The 19,730-nt window shown below is 39.8% G+C and overlaps 2 non-coding genes across 2 annotated transcripts; one reads left to right on the plus strand and one right to left on the minus strand.

The window, feature by feature from the left end:
- Positions 1 to 4,024: 4,024 nt before the first annotated feature.
- On the minus strand, positions 4,025 to 4,131 carry LOC112536471. Its single transcript, XR_003080482.1, has one exon. It is a non-coding gene; the product is annotated as a small nucleolar RNA R71 (small nucleolar RNA).
- A 15,010-nt stretch (positions 4,132 to 19,141) lies between these two features.
- LOC112536469 lies at positions 19,142 to 19,248 on the plus strand. The gene has a single exon (XR_003080480.1). It is a non-coding gene; the product is annotated as a small nucleolar RNA R71 (small nucleolar RNA).
- The last annotated feature ends 482 nt before the right edge of the window (positions 19,249 to 19,730 follow it).

The following is a 19,730-nucleotide window of genomic DNA, read 5'->3' on the forward strand; positions in this document are numbered from 1 at the left end:
CGTTTGGGGCATCTCATCACGAGTAGAGATGTCACCTGATCTTTGGCATGGATCACAAACGTGAACAAATGCTATAGCATCCCTAAAGATCTTCAGCCAGTAGAATCTAGAGTCTAACACCTTCTTAGCTGTGTGATTCGTAACCCGTTGGTCCTTCATGACAATGGCTCAAAATCTGGAGGATTTTGTCCCCATGTACACATTGCTGAATAACCTGATCTGCACAAACTCTGAACAAAGAAAGGGTCTTCCCAAATTTACTATTTCAATTTAGAAAAGAATTTGTTCTTTTGCTGAAATGTCATACCCTTTGGAAGGACTTTAGCAACTAGATAGTTTGCAGAATCATAAAACTAAGGGATATCAGAATTAACCTGAACTGAGCATAGGAATTCAGCCAAAAAATTATGATCAATCGCACTTTCTTCAAGCGCCTCCAAAGTCGGGTTTTCTAGCCTAAAAAGGTGGTCTGCTGCTAAGTTCTCAGCACCTTTCTTACCCTTGATCTCAATGTCGAACTCCTGCAACAACAGAATCCAATGATAATCTAGGCTTTGCATCATTCTTGCTAAACAAGTACCTGAGTGCTGAATGGTCCGTGTAGACCACAGTCTTTGATAGTACCAAATAAGATCTAAACTTGTCAAATGCAAAAACAACAGCCATAAGCTCTTTTTCAGTGGTGGTATATTGCTCCTGGGCATCAGTCAATATTTTGCTAGCATAGTATATTAGTTGGAACTTCTTGTCTCTCCTCTATCCTAAAACATCTCCAACTGCAAAATTGCTAGCATCGCACATAAGCTTAAATGGTAGCTCCCAATTAGGTGAAACTGTAATCGGGGCTGTGGTTAGCTTCTCTTTCAGCAGCTCAACAACCTATAAACAATTATTAGAAAATACAAAAGGTATATCCTTTACAAGCAGTTGAGTTAAAGGAACCTGCAAATAACTCTAGCATCGTGAGTTATATAGCAATACTCTATCTCCACTTTGAAACTCCTTGGGACCTTTGAGCCTCTGATCGTGCCACTTCTTTGTCTTCGCCTTGTAAATTGAGGAGTTTTCATACGCTTGTTGACGCCATTCCTCCAATTCACCCAGTTGCCACTGTCTTTCCTTACCTGCAGAATCAACATCAAAATTGCAAGTTTTAAGGGCCTAAAGAGCCTTGTGTTCTAATTCGACAGGTAAATGACAAGACTTCCCATATACCAGCCTATAGGGCATAAAACCTGTGGAGGTCCTATATGCAGTTCTAAATGCCCATAATGCATCATCTAGTTTGGAGGCCCAATCCTTCCGACTTACACCCACAATTCTCTCTAATATACGTTTTAAACCCCTATTAGTAACCTCAACTTGCCCACTGGTTTGTGGGTGATAGGGAGTGGAGAACCGCTGCGTTACACCATAGCGCCTTAGTGCCTTCTCCAATTGAGAGTTGCAGAAATGCGTTCCCCTATCACTAATTAGCGCTCCAGGTGTGCCGAACCTAGTAAATAACTTTTTAAGGAACCTGCAAATAACTCTAGCATTGCCAATGGGTAAGGCCTGTGCCTCCGGCCATTTGGAGAAATATTCAACAACTACTAGGATATACTCATTACCATTTGAGGAAGGCAAGGGTCCCATGAAGTCAATAACCCAAATGTCAGATATCTCAACTGTATGCATACTGTTTTGGGGCATCTCATCACGGGCAGAGATATTACCTGAGCGCTGACAAGCGTCGCAAACCTAAACAAAGGTTTTAGTGTCTTGGAAGATAGTTGGCCAATAAAAGCCTACATCAAACACCTTTCTAGCAGTATGGTTCACCGCTTGATGGCCTCCTACAGGTCCTTCATGACAATGCCTCAAGATCTGGAGACTCTTCGCCATAAACACATCGGTGGATGACCTGGTCTGCACACACTCGATATAGGAAGGGGTCTTCCCAAATGTAGTATTTCATGTTTTAGGTGATCATTGATGAACATTATCAATGTTTGAGGGCAATATGTGTGAATACGGACTAGAATTCATCAAAATTAGACAAAGGCTCGCATTTCAAGGTTGAGCACGGTCTGGCTATGGCCGTGCTGAACCGTTGGCCTTTGATCTTCAAATATAGCTTTTTGGCATGGTTTCCGAGGCCACCACGGTCTTCAGCACAGCCTAGGGTGGCTCAGCACCGGCGAAGGCATGGTTAAGGAGCAAAGGATTGACTTTGGACTCAGAGGTTGAGCAAAGCCTGGACTCGGCCCGTGCTGATCAGCACGGGCTTGACCACGGCCGTGCTAAGATAATTATATAGGCTATTTCACTTTGTTTTAAGGGGTTCTATATATTCTAACCTTAGATCTCATATACGCACGCGAGCCATATCTTTCCAAACTTTGACGCTCGACTTTGGGAGACCATTTCACACATTGAAGGACGAATTTCAATGATTCAAGCATCACATTGAAGATCAAGAGTGGGTTTTGAGGCATCCAAGAGGCATTTCGAGGTTCATTATTCAGATTTGGAGATTATAGATTGTTCATCTAATTTGAAGAAGAAGAGTGTACATGTTTCCAATTTTCTCTTCGGCATTTGTTCCTTGTTTTGTTTTATTCATTAGCATGAGTAGCTAGAGCTGCTGAACCCATTGGGGTTCCTTTGTTTGTTAGATTGCACTTCATGTTTATGAGCTTTTGATTTTCAATTCTTGTATTCTTCTTGCTTTCAGTATTAATAAGATATGGCATTATTCATGAGACTTGTGAATTATGTTCTTTAGATTGCTTTCTGTAATTGAAAAGTTCATTTAGTAATTGGAATTTTGAATAGTAAGAACTGGTTAATAATCACTTAGAGATAAAGGTAATTAATTAGCTAGATAAGAATTAACAACTCTTAATAGCAATGGATTAATCTTAAGGCTAACCTAAAATCAATCGTTAGGAAGACATTCTGTCATTTAGGTTCTTAGGCTTAGGAATTTGGTGTTCTCGAGAGGGAACTCGAATTCAATTTAGAATCCGCTCACGAGTAATCATAATTAGTAACCAATCTAATTTCTATCTTTGTTAAAATCTAACTAGCTTAGGTCCCCTTGGGTTTGCTTTCTTTCCTTGATTGTTTTATTAAACCTTTGTAGATTGCTTGGCATTTAACTAATCATTTAGCTTGCACCTAGTCATAGATTAGTAACTTCTTCACTATTAGTTAAGGTTATATAACAAAGACACTATAGTAGTTCTAGGCTCACCCTTTCCCGAGAATACGACCTTGATACTCGCCACTAGTGCTAGTCTGTATCGATAAGTTCACTGCCTTAGATCGTAGCTGCATAAAAAAGCTCATCAAGTTTTTGGCATTGTTACTGGGGAACTATTTATGTGAACCAGAGTGATTTTGTGTGTGTGTTACTCTAGCCATTTTTATTTTTTGTCTTTTGATTCTTTATTCTTTTATTCATTTATGTGTTCTTTGGTTGCTGCCTCTTAATTTCAGGTAGTTTATGACCAAGAGCTCTAATCCTACTCCTGTAGACCCTTTTGCTGAACTAGAGCGATCCCCCCATCTTTTAAGGAAGCATAAGCAAGAAGAAGAGGAGGCGCGGATAGAGATTGAAGCCCCTATGAATAGACCAACAGAGATAGGAGACAACAATAACAATCAGGCTGCGGATGAAAACAGCACAATGTACGAGTTTTCTAGACCTTCTCTTGCGGGGACACAGACGAGTATAGTGCGACCACCTGTGGCAGCCAATAACTTTGAGATAAAGCTGAAAGTGATACAAATGGTCTATAATAGTATATAATTTGAGAGACTGTCGAGCGAGGACCCAAATGCTCACATAGCCAATTTTTTAGAAATCTATGATACCTTCAAGATAAATGGAACGACTGATGATGCCATTCGATTGAGGCTATTTCCATTTTCTTTGAGGGACCGAGCAAATAGATGGTTGCAGTCACCCTCAACCAACACTATTATGACATGGAGTTCTTTGGCTGAGAAGTTCTTATATAAGTGCTTTCATCCTGCTAAATTGAGAAATGACATATCTTCTTTTGTGCAGTTCGATGACGAGAGCATGTATGATGCCTCGGAGAGGTACAAGGACTTGCTTCGATGTTGCCCGCACCACGGATTACCAGTATGGATGCAGGTTCAGACTTCCTATAGCGGTTTGAACCTTGCTACTAGGAAGATGGTAGATGTTGCAGTTATCTAGTTCTTTACCTGTAGCTGATGATGAGGATGTTGCTATGCAGGATGAGCCAGGCAGGAAGAAGCCAAAGCCTAAGGAGATAGAGCCTGTGAGAGCTGAGGATAAGAAGAAGAGTCCTGTGAGAGAGTACCAGCCACCTATCCCATACCCTGCTTGACTGAAGCAGGAAAAGGTGGACCAACAGTTTGCTAAGTCTAGACCTTTTTAAACAACTACGCATTAACCTTCCTTTTGTTGAGGTATTTTGCAGATGCCGAAGTAGGCAAAATTCTTGAAGGAGATATTGAGCAATAAGAGGTAGCTGGAGGACTTGGGATTGCTGACCCTGAACGAGGAGTACTTCGCCATTCTGTAAAACAAGCTGCCTGTTAAAAGGCATGATCCAAAAGTTTCACTGTACCCTGTATTATTGGTGAATTACCTATTAGTGGTGCTTTAGCTGACTTAGGAGCTAGTATTAACTTGATGCCTACTAGCTTATTTGATAGACTTGGTTTGAGTGAGCCTAAACCTAATAGGGTGATCATTCAGTTAGCAGATAGGACTATTAAGATTCCTAGGGGTATAGTTGAGGATGTGTTTATTAAGATAGACAAGTTCATATTTCCTATTGATTTCGTTGTCAAGGATATGGAATGTGAGAATATTGTGCCATTGATCTTAGGAAGACCTATCCTTGCTACATCTAGGGTTGTTATAGATGTTTGTGATGGAAAGCTCCAACTTAGAAAAATGATGAAACTATCACCTTTGACTTAGCGACTTCCATGAGACATTCTTTAGACCATGATGATACTGTATTTTCTGTGGATGTCTTGGATGATCTTGTTGAGTCTCATATGCAGGAGATTTTGCTTGATGATCCTTTACAGATTGCATTACAGGGAGATGAGAAGGAGTTGTCCAACAAGCAAGTGTTGGAGCAACTCGCTTATTTGCTGGCTAGTGAGCCCAGCCATTCTACTGACCCGTTTATTTCTCTTGACAGGTCAGAGGTGCAGAAGGTGAAACCTTCTATTAAGGACCCCTAGTCCTAGAGTTGAAGGAATTACCCAAGCACCTGTTTTATGCCTACTTGGATGAGGCATAGAGGCTGCCAGTTATTGTTGTAGCAGACTTGACTCCTGCGGAGAGGGGAATGACTTTATCCTCTCTCAGGAAGTACCCTACGACCTTTGCATATAAGATTGCTGACATTGCTGGAATCAACCCCAGTTTTTATTCGCATAAAATCCTGATGGAGGATAGTTTCAGGCCAGTGGTGCAGCCACAAAGACGACTTAACCCGAACATGATGGAGGTGGTGAAAAAGGAGGTAATTAAACCTCTTGATTCAGGTTTGATTTATCCCATATCTGATAGCTTTTGGGTGAGTCCTATGCAGGTTGTGCTAAAGAAAGGAGGGATGACTGTGATAAAAGAAGAGAAGGACAAGTTGATACCGACTAGGACGGTAACTAGTTTTCGGGTTTGCATCGATTACAGGAGGCTCAATGATGCAACCCAGAAGGACTGGTTTCCTCTTCCATTCATTTATCAGATACTTGAGCATTTAGCGGGCCATATGTTTTACTGTTTTCTTGATGGCTTTTCAGGTTATTTCCAGATACCAATTGCACTTGAGGATCAGGAGAAGACAACCTTTACTTGCCCCTATGGGACATCCACATACAGGAGGATGCCATTTGGTTTATGCAATGCACCTGCTACTTTATAGAGGTGTATGATGGCGATCTTCCACGATATGATTGAGGACTCTATGGGGGTTTTCATGGATGACTTCTCAGTGTTCGGTAACTCTTTCTCACATTGTTTGTCTAATTTAGAGCATATGCTCACACGTTGTGTTGAGGAAAACTTGGTTCTTAATTGGGAGAAATGCAATTTTATGGTGAGGGAGGGTATTGTATTGGGGCATAAGATTTCACATGCGAGGATGTAGGTAGATAGAGCTAAGGTAGAGACCATATCGAAGTTGCCACCCCTAGTTCTGTTAAGGCTGTTAGGAGCTTTCCTGGGCATGCTGGCTTTTATAGGAGATTCATTAGGGATTCTTCTAAGATAGCTAGGCCTCTTACTCAATTGCTTGTTAAGGATGTGACTTTTGTGTTTGATGTTGATTACCTATAGGCTTTTGAGTTATTGAAAAAGCTACTAACCATAGCTCCTATCATGGTTTAACCTGATTAGGGGCTGCCCTTTGAACTTATGTGGGAAACTAGTCATTTTGCAGTTTGAGCTGTTCTTGGACAGTGGTTTGAGAAGAAGTTCCAACCTATCTGTTATGCTAGCAAGATGTTGAGGAATGCCCAAAAGCATTATACCACCATTAAAAAGGAGTTGTTAGCTGTGGTTTATGCCTTCGACAAGTTCCGCCCATACCTTGTGCTATCAAAGACCATTGTCTATACGGACCATTCGGCATTGAGGTACTTATTTAGAAAGCATGATGCTAAACCGAGACTGATTAGATGGATTTTACTCTTGTAGGAGTTTGATATAGAGATTAAGGATAAAAAGGGCATTGAAAACTTAGGATCGGATCACTTGTGGAGGTTGGAAAACCTGAGTTTCGCGGCATGATAGGCTCTTTATGCAACCTACACCTAAGGCAGTGAACCTACCGATGCAGCCTAGCACTAGTGAGTATCAAGGTCGTATCCCTGGAGATCGGGTGAACCTAGAGTTACTACTGTTTGCTATGTTATCTAGTCTGAAATAGGGTGTGAAAGTTCTAACGCACCAGCTAATGGTTATGAGTGCAAATAAGTAAATGAAGAACAATGGACAATCAAAAGACAATTGCAAAGAGAGAAACAAACCCAAAAGGGAGCCGAAGTGATGGAATTCTAAAAATGGATTGTATGGATTGCCGATCTTGCTTATCCGTGCCTAAATCCTGAATTGAATCCCGGTTCCTCTCTTGAGCTTACCGGATTCCTAAACCTGCACTAACCTAATGGAATCTCTTCCTATCGGATTACTACAGATTAGCATTAAGTATGATTTAAAACTATTAAGAGTTATTAGTTCTTAATCCGGCGAGTAAATCAACCTTATCTCTAAGTTTAACTACCAGTCCTTACTATTCAATGTCCAGTTGTAACAAGCATTTCTCAATGTCAAGAAACAACCTAATAAACAATTAATCCAACGTCTCAAATTAACTGAATCAAACTTTTATTACTGAATAGCAAGAAGATTGCAAGAATGACAATTATAAAAACTAACAATTAAGCATAATCCATCAACAAAGGTGAACCCTAATGGATTCAAAAGATCTAGCTACTCATGTTCATGGTTAAAGCAATTAGGGAACAAAATAAGGAAAAACAAATTAAAGGCATGTACACCCTTCTCTTTCAAGCTGAATGAGAAACACTAAAATTGCAAATTCGAAATCTCAAACCCTAGTTGCCTCTTGAATGCTCCCAAAGTTTGTCTTGATCTTCAATTCGATGTTGGAACAAGTGAAATCCCTCCTTCAATTGATGAATTTTTGATCTCTCAAGGTCTACAATTGAGGTATAGGAAAACAATTGATTGAGTGTGTGTCTTGGAATTGAGTCCAAAAATCGTCTCCTCTCCAAAAGAACTTGAAATTGCCTATATAGTTGATTCAGATCGGCCGGAGTCCAGGCAGTGATGATTCAGCATGGCCGGAGTCCAGGCTGTGATGATTGACAGAGTCTGGCGATCTTGAATCTGTGGAGTCTGTGCTGACTCCTTCCAAGCCGTGCCCAACCCGGTCTTTGAGCCACCACAGTCGTACGGAGGCCGTGGTGGCTACGAAAGTCGTGCTGAAATGGCACAATTGGGGATAGCCTCTTGGTAATTCAGCACGGCCGGAGTCCAGGCCGTGCTCAACCCTCGGGGTGCTAGTTCTCACCCAATTTGATGGATTTTGGTCCGTAATCACACGTATTTCCCTCGATTATTGATGGTGTCCTTCGAAAATGACCTGAAATGAGAAAGGAAACAAAAGACAGGTGATTCTAGCATAAAACGAGATAATCATGCATAAAAATATAAACAATCGGGCATGAAAACATGTGTAGTATGATGCTTATCAAATTACCCCACACTTAAACTTTTGCTTGTCCTCGAGCAATCAACAACTCACTCCTCAAACAGATACCAAATAACTCAATCCAATGTATTGCAAGAGGTTAGCTCAAAACAAATTTCAAAACTCCATAATGATTTTTCCCAAAATCCCCAAATCACTAAATCCTTAAGAGAGAGAACAAACTTAATAAAGTTGCTAAAGTTAAAATGATAAACCATCTAAATTGAGAAATTGAGAACCATGCCTCACAAGATGTCACTCAAAACACACAAGTGTATATAGGTGAAAGAATATCGCCAAGCTCTCAATGCAAAAATACAGAAAAAGTGCTTACCATAGGCTTGCTTATAGATCCAATCTCCACTACTACGAAATAATCAATAATCATGATCAAAGGGTCTTGAGCCAGGTTGTAATGGGGTTAAGGTAGGGTACGTATAAATATGGAAAGTAGGCTACAAGTTGCTGGAAGTTAAGCAAGTAATGCAAGAAAGCAACGAAGGATCAAGTGTTGTACCAAAATGAATACTAAGTTGCTCTAAAAATAAGATGATGCTCAAAATGAACTAAATTAATACTCTTTTTTTTATTGAATATATATATACTATGTATATATATTACAACAGCTTATGTAGGGGTTGTTGGTTATCGACACATACAATAAGACTGAAATTTTTTTTTTTTTAATTAATTGAAGGGAGCATCTATGAAAAATCTAGCAACTTAGTGAAATATATGATTGCAGATTGATCCAAAATAAAATGCAGTATAAACTTACATAATTTCCAGCAACAATGGTAGAAAGAATGGTCAAATGAATAGAAGTGATAAAATGAGTATCACTGTTATTATTATCACAAAAGGAAAGGCTAAGGCTCAAAATTGGTTCACTAAGGGAAAAACAGGGTTAGGCTTTTTGGCCAAATTGTGTAAATCCTAAGTGCCCAAATCATCTCACGATTATTGACAATTCATGTAATCTCAAAAGATATCGTAAAGCAAGTTCTAGAAATAGAGATTCTGTACAATGCTCACTAATGAAAGAAAAGAGAGCATAATAGTGATGCACCAATTGGCTCAAAATCTCACCATTTGAGTGGGTTAAAATTGCATGAATTCTCAAACCAAAGTTTAAACAGTCAATCACAATAATAAGCAACAATATTAACAGTGTTCTATATCTAAGATAAAGTAAAATGGAAGAATTTAAGGAAAAATACCAGTTTTACCTGGCTGGATTGTAATTAAGAGATTCGTTCATTGCCTTCTTCCAACAAGGTTCGATAAAAGCTATAAGGGAATCCATTCAAAGGAGAAAATCATTAACTACTCGATTAAAACAAAACTCAAGATAAGGACAGTAATAATGAATGGACTCAATCAATAAGGGATATTAAAACAAGATAAAAATAGCAAAGATAAAATTGGTACCTGCACAAATCTACGGTACCTACCCCACACTTGTGAAAAACACTGTCCTCAGTGTGAACAAGGTAGGCACTCCAAAATAAAAGGAATAAAATACGTAAAATGAAGCTAATTATGGGAGTCCATAAAAGAAATTAGAAAACTAAGAGAAAAACAAGACGACAAAAAGAGATAAAAACTAGAAAGTCTACTAGATACTGCCCTTGATGTATACTTTAACACTTCAAAATATGTTAGTCCTCAAAATTACGTACGAGCATCAAGTAGGCTAACTCCTGCAAAATTCAAGAATAAACACATTCCAAGCAACATCTAGTAAAAGGTTCAATAAGATAGCATCTCCTCAAAATCAAACTTACTAAAAACAGACTAAAATATCTAACTGCAAATGACTACATAAAATAAAATAAAAAAAATGTCCAAAAATTCAGAAAGCAAAAACAGATTCGGGAATGCCCCCCGAAGGCGCTTCTTTTTGTTCGAGTCGTCTAGCTAGACTCTAGATCAGCATTCCTGCATCGCGGGCAAATTAAGAAGGTAGGCTCAATGTAAGTTGGGGCTCGAGGCATATAAGCGTAATGAAAAGGTCTGATGTGTGCAGTAGGTGACTAAGGAGGTGCTCTCTGGACCGATTTGGGATGTCCATTCATCCACTCCGAATTCCGGCTAAGTGACCTGTCAAAAACAAACTTGCAACTACCCTTCTCGGGTCTATCACAGCACAAAGTCTCATATTGATACAAGTTATTTTTTTCAGATGAATAACACATACTAGTAGGGGAAGAAACATGTATAGCATCATCCATTTGTACATCTTGTGGTTGTGTATTACATGCAAGATCAATTCCATCAATACAACAAATGGCATGAACATGGTCGGTGGAAGAACTATCAAATGAGGGTAAACTAAAAGTGACACAGTCGTCCCCTACATTAAGTTCTAACTTCCCCTCAAATACGTCTATTTTAGCTCTAGCTGTGGCAAGGAAAGGTCTCCCCAAAATTAATGGTACACCATGCTCATTGTCCATATCCAAAACCACAAAGTCCACAGGGAATATGAACTTATCTACCTTAACTAGCACATTTTCCACAATTCCCCTAGGAAGCTTAACAGAACAGTCAGCTAATTGAATGCACATCCTAGTGGATTTTGCCTCCCCCAAACCTAGCTTATTGAACAAACTAGTGGGCATGACATTTATGCTAGCCCCTAAATCAGCTAATGCATTGATGTGGAAAAGGAATAGGATCGTTTTTGGAATGAGTTTGAGTACTTTGAATGGTAGGGAGCAAATAAAAGAACACGACACTAAGTAAAGCACTCTCAAACTTCTACTCTCAAACACTAAGTAGTAAGAGCAAAAGGGCGTGTAAACACAAAGTAAAACACTTAGAATAATTTCACAAAGAAATCAGATTTGTTTTCAACTCTCAATGCCTATAACACTTTGGCCATGAGTTCTATTTATACTCAACCACTAGAAGAGTTACATGACATAGATAAACTCTTCAACTTCCTCCTAAAAACTGACCAGCTACAAGGATTCACATTCCCTTGTAACATCCCTAATTAAACAGCAAATAAAAGTGCTAAATAAAGAAAATCTTTGTAACAGCTATTAAAGGCTGATTACAAAGGTTTTATTACACACTTAAAACTGAAATTCTAACAGCAAATTAAACAAAGAATAACTCCAAAAACGTCCACCTTTATGAACAGCAAAAACTGAACATAATGAGCAGCAAATAGAGTAAGGAATAACTCCAAAAACGTCCACCTTTATGAACAACAAAAACTGAACATAATGAGCAGCAAATATTCCCCTTCTCAAGCTTTTATTCAACCATCCAATTAAGGCAAGTGATAAAGGTTTGTTTTGATGAGAATCCCATGAAATGTTCTGATCTTTGCTTAGCATTTTCATGCACTAGCAAGGCATGGACCGTAGCATCATTATCTTGCACTTGAGCTGTGTGATGGACCTCTTGTTGGACTGATTCCATATCATTCTCCCCCTCTTCGAAAAAGTTTGTCCTCAAACTTTCATTATTAAGGTATGGAGTTAAATCCCCCACATTGAAAGTTGCACTTACACCACCATACTCACTTGGAAGTTCAAGTTTGTAAGCACTTTCTCCAATCTTTTCTAACACACGAAATGGACCATCTGACCTAGGCATGAGTTTGTTTTTCCTAAGATTAGGAAAACGTTCCTTCCTCAAATGTAACCACACTAGATCACCCTTAGCAAAGGTAGGCTGTTTTCTTCTCTTGTTAGCTCTTGCCTTGTAAACTGCATTCATTGCTTCAATTTTCTCCTTAACTTGAGTACATGTTTTCTGAAATGCTTCCCATCTTTTCTTTGAATCAACATGGACTAAGTCCTTTCTTGGCAATGGAACAAGTTCAACAGGAAGAAGAGGATTTACCCCATAGACCACCTCAAAAGGAGCACGACTTGTAGTTGAAGAAGGTGATCTATTATAGGCAAATTCAGCATGTGCCAACTTGATATCCCAATCTTTCTGCGTTTTACTCACAAGTCCACGCAACAAAGATCCAAGTGTTCTATTAGTCACTTCCGTTTGGCCATCAGTTTGAGGATGATGAGAAGTACTAAAAAGAAGCTTAGTACCTACCAACTTCCATAAAATTCTCCAAAAGTGACTTAGGAATTTAGAATCCCTATCTGAAACAATTGATCTTGGAACACCATGCAAACGAATGATCTCACGAAAATACAAGTCAGCAATTTTGGATGCATCATCCGTCTTATGGCACGCAATAAAGTGAGCCATCTTTGAAAATCGATCAACCACCACCATGATGCTATCCTTTCCCTTTGAGTCTTTGGAAGCCCCACAATAAAGTCCATACTTACACTTTCCCAAGGGGGCATCAGGGGACGGGTAAGGGATGGTAGAGACCTTTATGGAAGGTACTCTTGGACTTTTGACAAGTAGAACATCTCTCCACCACATGAGTCACGTCTTTTATCATGTGTGGCCAATAAAAGTGTTCATTGAGTATGTCCATGGTCTTATGAACACCAAAGTGACCAGCAATTCCACCTCCATGGACTTCCCTAATCAAAAGCTCACGAACACCACACTTAGGGATACAAAGTTTGTTCCCTTTAAATAAGAAACCATCTTGAACTATGAACTCCTGAGTAGGCTTTTGAAATATAGTAGCAAAGTGTTCATCATTCTCATATAAACCTTTTAAATGTTCAAAGCCTAGAACTTGAGTATGGACAGTAGCAAGTAGGTAACGTCTCCTTGAGAGAGCATCCGCAACAACATTGTTCCTTCCCTCCTTATACTTCGAATGGAAAGTGAAAGATTGCAGGAACTCTACCCACTTGGCATGTCGATGATTCAGCTTTTGTTGGCCATGTATGTACTTCAAGGCCTCATGATCCGAATGAAGAACAAAAGGTTTTGGCCTTAGATAGTGAGACCAATGTTCTAAAGCTCTAACAATCGCATAGAACTCACGATCATAGTTGGAATAATTCAGCTTGGCTCCACTTAGTTTCTCACTAAAGTAGCAAACTGGACGCTTCTCTTGAATAAGGACAGCTCCAATACCCACGCCGCTTGCATCACATTCCACTTCAAAAGCTTGTCAAAATCTGGAAGAGCAAGGATGGGTGCATTGCATAATTTTGTTTTGACTTCTTCAAAGGATTTTTGGGCCGCTTCACTCCATTTGAATTCTCCTTTCTTCATTAACTCCGTCATCGGGGCTGTAGTTGTTGAGAAGTTCTTGATGAAGATTCTATAGAAAGAAGCAAGGCCATGAAAGCTCCTAACTTCATGAACATCCCTTGGAACTAACCATGTGGAAATGGCCTTCACTTTCTCTGGATCAACCTGTATCCCTTCACTAGAAACAATGTATCCTAGGAAAGAAATACTATTACACATGAAAGTACATTTTCCATTTTCCATACAACTTGTGAGTTCTCAATTTTCAAATAAATCTCTCAAATGCAACATATGCTCACTTTCAGATTTGCTATATACTAAAATATCATCTAAGTATACGACAATGAACTTATTGAGAAAAGGTCGAAGTACCTCATTCATAAGTCTCATGAACGAACTAGGGGCATTGCAAAGTCCAAATGGCATGACAAGCCACTCATACAACCCTTGTTTCCGTTTTGAAAGCTGTCTTCCATTCATCACCTTCTCGAATTCTCATTTGATGGTAGCCACTCCTCAAATCAATCTTGCTGAAAATTCTGGCACCACTCAATTCATCAAACATATCTTGGAGCCTAGGCATAGGAAATCTATATTTGATAGTTATGTTATTGATTGCACGACTATCAATACACATTCTCCATGTTCCTTCTTTCTTAGGCACTAAAAGAGCCGGAACAGCACATGGACTAAGGCTCTCACGCACATAACCTTTCTCCATTAGTTCTTCCACTTGCCTTTGCAACTCTTTAGCTTGCTCGGGATTGCACCGATAGGCTGCTTTGTTAGGCAATGGGGCTCCCGGGATTAAGTCAATTGCATGCTCAATCCCACGAAAAGGTGGCAGTCCTTTCGGTAAATCACTAGGAAATACATCAGAAAATTCTTCAAGCAAATGACTCAAAAACAAAGAGTTAGTGGCATAGGAAATAACATTAGAAATGGGTTTAACAAGAAGTACAAACCCTCCTCCCTCCATTGCACACTCTTTTCGAACTCTTTCCTCGGAAATCAGAAAATTAGGTCTCCTTTCCACCATAGGTTCAACCTTAGGAGGCAAAGGCAACAATCTAATCTTTTTTCCACCCGTGGTAGTAACCGTATATATATTAGAAACACCATCATGTATAGCATTTCTATCAAATTGCCATGGTCTACCAAGCAAAATATGACATGCACTCATAGGCAATACATCACACCAACGTTCATCATGATAATTGCCAATTGTAAATGAAACTAAAGCTTGTTTCTTGACCTTCAAACCAGTTTCATTATTCAACCAATTCAATTTGTAAGGCTTAGCATGATTTCGAAGAGGAAGCTTAAGCTTACTGACAAGTTCTGTGGATGCCACATCCGTGCATGATCCTCCATCAACAATCACATCACATGTCTTATCAAGAACCTTGCACCTTGTATGGAAAAGGTTCTCTCGTTACATGTCTTTGAGAGGTTCGGAATGTAAGACTCTCCTAACAACTCCACAAAGAGGGTTGTCATTCTCCTCCGCATCATACTCCTCAACATCTTCATTGTTACTTTCAGATTCATAGCTGTAAGAATCCTCCTCACTCGGGTGAATTGTGAGAATATTCCTTTTTGGGCATTCACTAGCAATATGCCCACGTTCTTGGCACTTGTAACAAGTCCTTTTGAATCCTTCTTGCTTAAAACTAGATTTTCCACTTTGAAACTTTGAAGGATTAGTAGAAGAAAGTTGTTTAGAAGAGCTAGAAGAAGACTCACTCTTCCTAAAAGGTATGTATGGTTTATATGGAGTCTTGACGCCACTTGTGTTCGCCTTAGGCTTCTCCTGTTTCACTTGTGCTTCCACCTTCCTAGCTACTGTCACAACTTCATCAAAAGTAGAAAAGCTCATAAGATCTACCTTGTGAGAGATGGGTTTGGACAGCCCTTTAGTGAAACGAGCAATCTTGAGGGCTCCTTCTCTTGCAAGTCACACATCAAGCCTAGCCTCTCAAATTCACGAACATACTCATCAACACTGAGATCGCCTTGAGTTAGTCGAGTTAGCTTGACATATTGATCTTGCTCATACTCACGTGGTACCCAACGCCTCTCCATTTTCTTCTTGAGTTTCTCCCATGACTCGATCTTTTCTTTCTCTTCTCTTCGTCTCTTGGCTTTTAGATTGTCATACCAAAGCCCAGCAAGCTTTGTTAATCTAAGGACAGCCATCTTACACCTCCTCCTATCATCAAAGTCTTTATAATCAAAGACACTTTCCATTCTTCGAACCCAATCTAAGAAGTTTTCCGGATCACTTGAGCCATCAAATTCAGGAAGTTCCAATTTGAAACTCCTATCTTCTTCTTGAAAATTTCGATAGGTAGGATTCCCACCGGAGCTTGCTGTGTTCTCCAAGTCTCCAACACGTTCTCCCATCTTTAAGGATAGTTCCGCAATGGCATCCATCCTAGCTTCATGTTTCCTCAAGTCTCCTTGTAGCTCACGAAGTTGCTTCATGATAGCAGCCAACATTTCAGAATTAGACTGATTTGTTTCCATTACAATAGCGTGCAATTTTAATCAACCAAGAAAAATATCAAACGGACTTCAAAAATTTTGTAACTTTACAATCACAAAACTCTCAAAGAGAAAAACAATTTAAACTCAAGAAACACTCAAAAATCTTCAGGAACAAGGGAGATACGAATCAAAACCTTCAGACCTGTTTTCAGCAACGTAATCTGTTTTTTTTTTTTGTACGAAACTCACACTCTCCAAAGCCTAAGCTCTGATACCAATTGATGTGGAAAAGGAATAGGATCGTTTTTGGAATGAGTTTGAGTACTTTGAATGGTAGGGAGCAAATAAAAGAACACGACACTAAGTAAAGCACTCTCAAACTTCTACTCTCAAACACTAAGTAGTAAGAGCAAAGGGCGTGTAAACACAAAGTAAAACACTTAGAATAATTTCACAAAGAAATCAGATTTGTTTTCAACTCTCAATGCCTATAACACTTTGGCCATGAGTTCTATTTATACTCAACCACTAGAAGAGTTACATGACATAGATAAACTCTTCAACTTCCTCCTAAAACTGACCAGCTACAAGGATTCACATTCCCTTGTAACATCCCTAATTAAACAGCAAATAAAAGTGCTAAATAAAGAAAATCTTTGTAACAGCTATTAAAGGCTGATTACAAAGGTTTTATTACACACTTAAAACTGAAATTCTAACAGCAAATTAAACAAAGAATAACTCCAAAAACGTCCACCTTTATGAACAGCAAAAACTGAACATAATGAGCAGCAAATAGAGTAAGGAATAACTCCAAAAACGTCCACCTTTATGAACAACAAAAACTGAACATAATGAGCAGCAAATATTCCCCTTCTCAAGCTTTTATTCAACCATCCAATTAAGGCAAGTGATAAAGGTTTGTTTTGATGAGAATCCCATGAAATGTTCTGATCTTTGCTTAGCATTTTCATGCACTAGCAAGGCATGGACCGTAGCATCATTATCTTGCACTTGAGCTGTGTGATGGACCTCTTGTTGGACTGATTCCATATCATGCATCATCAACACATAAATTACCTAAAGTGCAGGGAATAGTGAAACTCCCTGGATCGTGACGTTTCTCTGGCAACTTGCTCTGAAACACCGTTGAGCACTCCTCATTAAGCTGAACATAGGCGACCTCCTCCAACTTCCTTTTTTTGCTAAGTATGTCCTTTAAGAACTTAGCATACTTCGGCATCTGCTCCAATGCATCAATAAAAGGCAAGTTAATATGCAGTTGTCTAAAAATATCTAAAAACTTACTGAACTGTGATACGAACTCGAACCGGATACGTTCAAACACCAAGATAAGTAATGGTGAGAAAATCAAACTGATAAACGCTCTCCCTATTTAAGAGGAAGCACCCTTACCAATAAGTTCGAATTTGTCGCCCCAAGATCTAACTTGAAAGTTTGCAATTGATTATGGAACTAACAAACTTAGCAATAGAACTACTAAGCCCTTTAGTTATAAATAGATGAAGAATGTTCAAACAACTCAAGAAACTAATAAAAAGTTAATTGATTGATCAAACATGTAGATGTGAAACTAAATCAAACAAGTTAATTTAATCTCAAGAAATTCAATAAGGAACACCTTAAGGAATAAGAGTTAACAACTCAAATTAAACTTCATTCAGAAATGTATATTGATCTTATGTCCTTTAGCCGAAATACATAGCTCTATTTATAGAGTTTTGAAATGATTCTAACCCTAAAAGGACTAAGAGATAAGCAATAAAGAATCAAACCCTAAAAGACTTCTAATGTGCGGCTGCCTCCTTCTCTAAGCATAAGTGGTGGCTGCCCTAGGGTTAGGTGAGACCTCCAATGCTTCTAGAAACCCTAATGTGCGGCCCAATACTTCTAGAAACCCTAATGTGCGGCCCAATGCTTCTAGAAACCCTAGGAAAGCCTGTTGACTTTGATCCCTGATCTTTGACCTTGACCTTGTTCCATGACCAGAAGTTTAAGCTTCATTAATAGCAATTAATGTCACTATCTTCAAGGCGTTGTTATCTTCATTAAAAGCACCATCATTAGCCATCTTCAAAACATGCTCCAAGTAAGAATTTAAGGCTTGCTTGAACCTTTTACTCCTTGCTCGTGTCATCGGTCCTCCATAGGCTAGTGGATCCATGCTAGTTGACTTAGATGCATCTTTGGTTGCATCAAACTGCTCTTTCGCCTCTGCTTGTTTAGCTCTAGCAGGATAAGGAATCTTAGGTTGATATTCCCTGACTGGAATTGATTTCACCTTTTGTCCCTCAGGTTCCCTAACCTTACTGCTTGCCTTAACCTGCACATCAATAGTGGCGTCATCAAAAACAGGCTTAGAAGGAGCTGAAACTAACTTACCTGAATGCAAAGTGATGGCGTTCACGTGCTCCCTCGGGTTAGACTCAGTGGTGCTCGGGAGCGCTCCTTGCTGCCTTTCAGACAACATCTTAGAGATTTGGCCAATCTGGGTCTCCAAGTTCTGAATCGAGGCCTGCTGGTTCCTAAGTGCACTATCAGTTTGCTGGAACCTCATCTCTATAGACGTCACAAACTTCATCATAAGCTCCTCTAAATTTGACTTCTTTTCTGGTAGAGGAGGAGCTTGTGCAGGCCCAGCTGAATGTTGCTGCGGCTGCTGATGAAGTCTCTGAAAACCAGGTGGACCCTGAGCGTTATTGTTCCTCCAACTGAAGTTGGGATGATTGCGCCACCCAGGGTTGTATGTATTGCTGTAAGGATCGTTCTGCTGCCTTGGGGCATTCCCCATATAATCAACCTGTTCAACATCAGAAGACATAGCAGAATTAGATGGAAAAGTAGTAGAGGATGAAGCAAACATACCTCCCGCGGTACAGTTCGCACTGTAATGCGGGCCACCACAAAACTCGCAGCCAACGTTCGCTGCATGAACCGGCATCTGGAGTTGGTCGATCTTCTTGGCTAGAAGCTCCACTTGAGCTGCCAAGGTTGCTGTAGAGTCCACTTGGTTGACCACTCCCTGTCTTCCTGGTCGGCTCCTAGAGGATTGCCACTGATAGTTGTTCATGGCCATTTCCTCTATCAAGTTCTGAGCCTGCTCGGGCGTCTTACTGTTTAGCGCCCCACCTGCTGCAGCATCCACCATCTGCCTCGTTGCAAGGTTCAACCCGCTGTAGAAGGTCTGAACCTGCATCCACACTGGCAATCCGTGATGTGGGCAGCATCTCAAAAGATCTTTAAATCTCTCCCATGCATCGTACATGCTTTCATCATCAAACTGCACAAAAGAAGATATGTCATTTCTAAGTTTAGCAGTTTTAGCGGGAGGAAAATACTTATATAAAAAATTTTCACCCAACGCCTTCTAGGTAGTGATCGTCTGTTCTGGAAGAGATTACAGCCATCTCTTTGCTCTGTCCCTCAAGGAAAATGGAAACGATCTCAGCCTAATGGCATCATCGGTTGTTCCATTTATCTTGAATGTGTCACAAATCTCTAAAAAGTTGGAGATATATGCATTGGGATCCTCGCTGGCAATCCTCCAAATTGCACGCTTTGCTGGATCATCTGGATAACATTGTCCTTTATCTCAAAATTATTGGCCGCTACGGCAGGTCTGATTATACTCATTTTCGTCCCATCTAAAGATGGTCGAGCAAACTCGTACATCGTCCTTTGATCATCGTTGGCCTGGGGGTCATGGTTTTCCATCGTGTCTAGTCTATCCACAGGTACCTCAACCTCAATCTCCTCCTCTTCTAATTGCAACCTCTTCCTTAAGAGTCTGAGGGA

The sequence above is a fragment of the Ricinus communis genome, chromosome 6 (genome assembly GCF_019578655.1).
Source record: "Ricinus communis isolate WT05 ecotype wild-type chromosome 6, ASM1957865v1, whole genome shotgun sequence".
Classification (NCBI taxonomy): domain Eukaryota; kingdom Viridiplantae; phylum Streptophyta; class Magnoliopsida; order Malpighiales; family Euphorbiaceae; genus Ricinus; species Ricinus communis.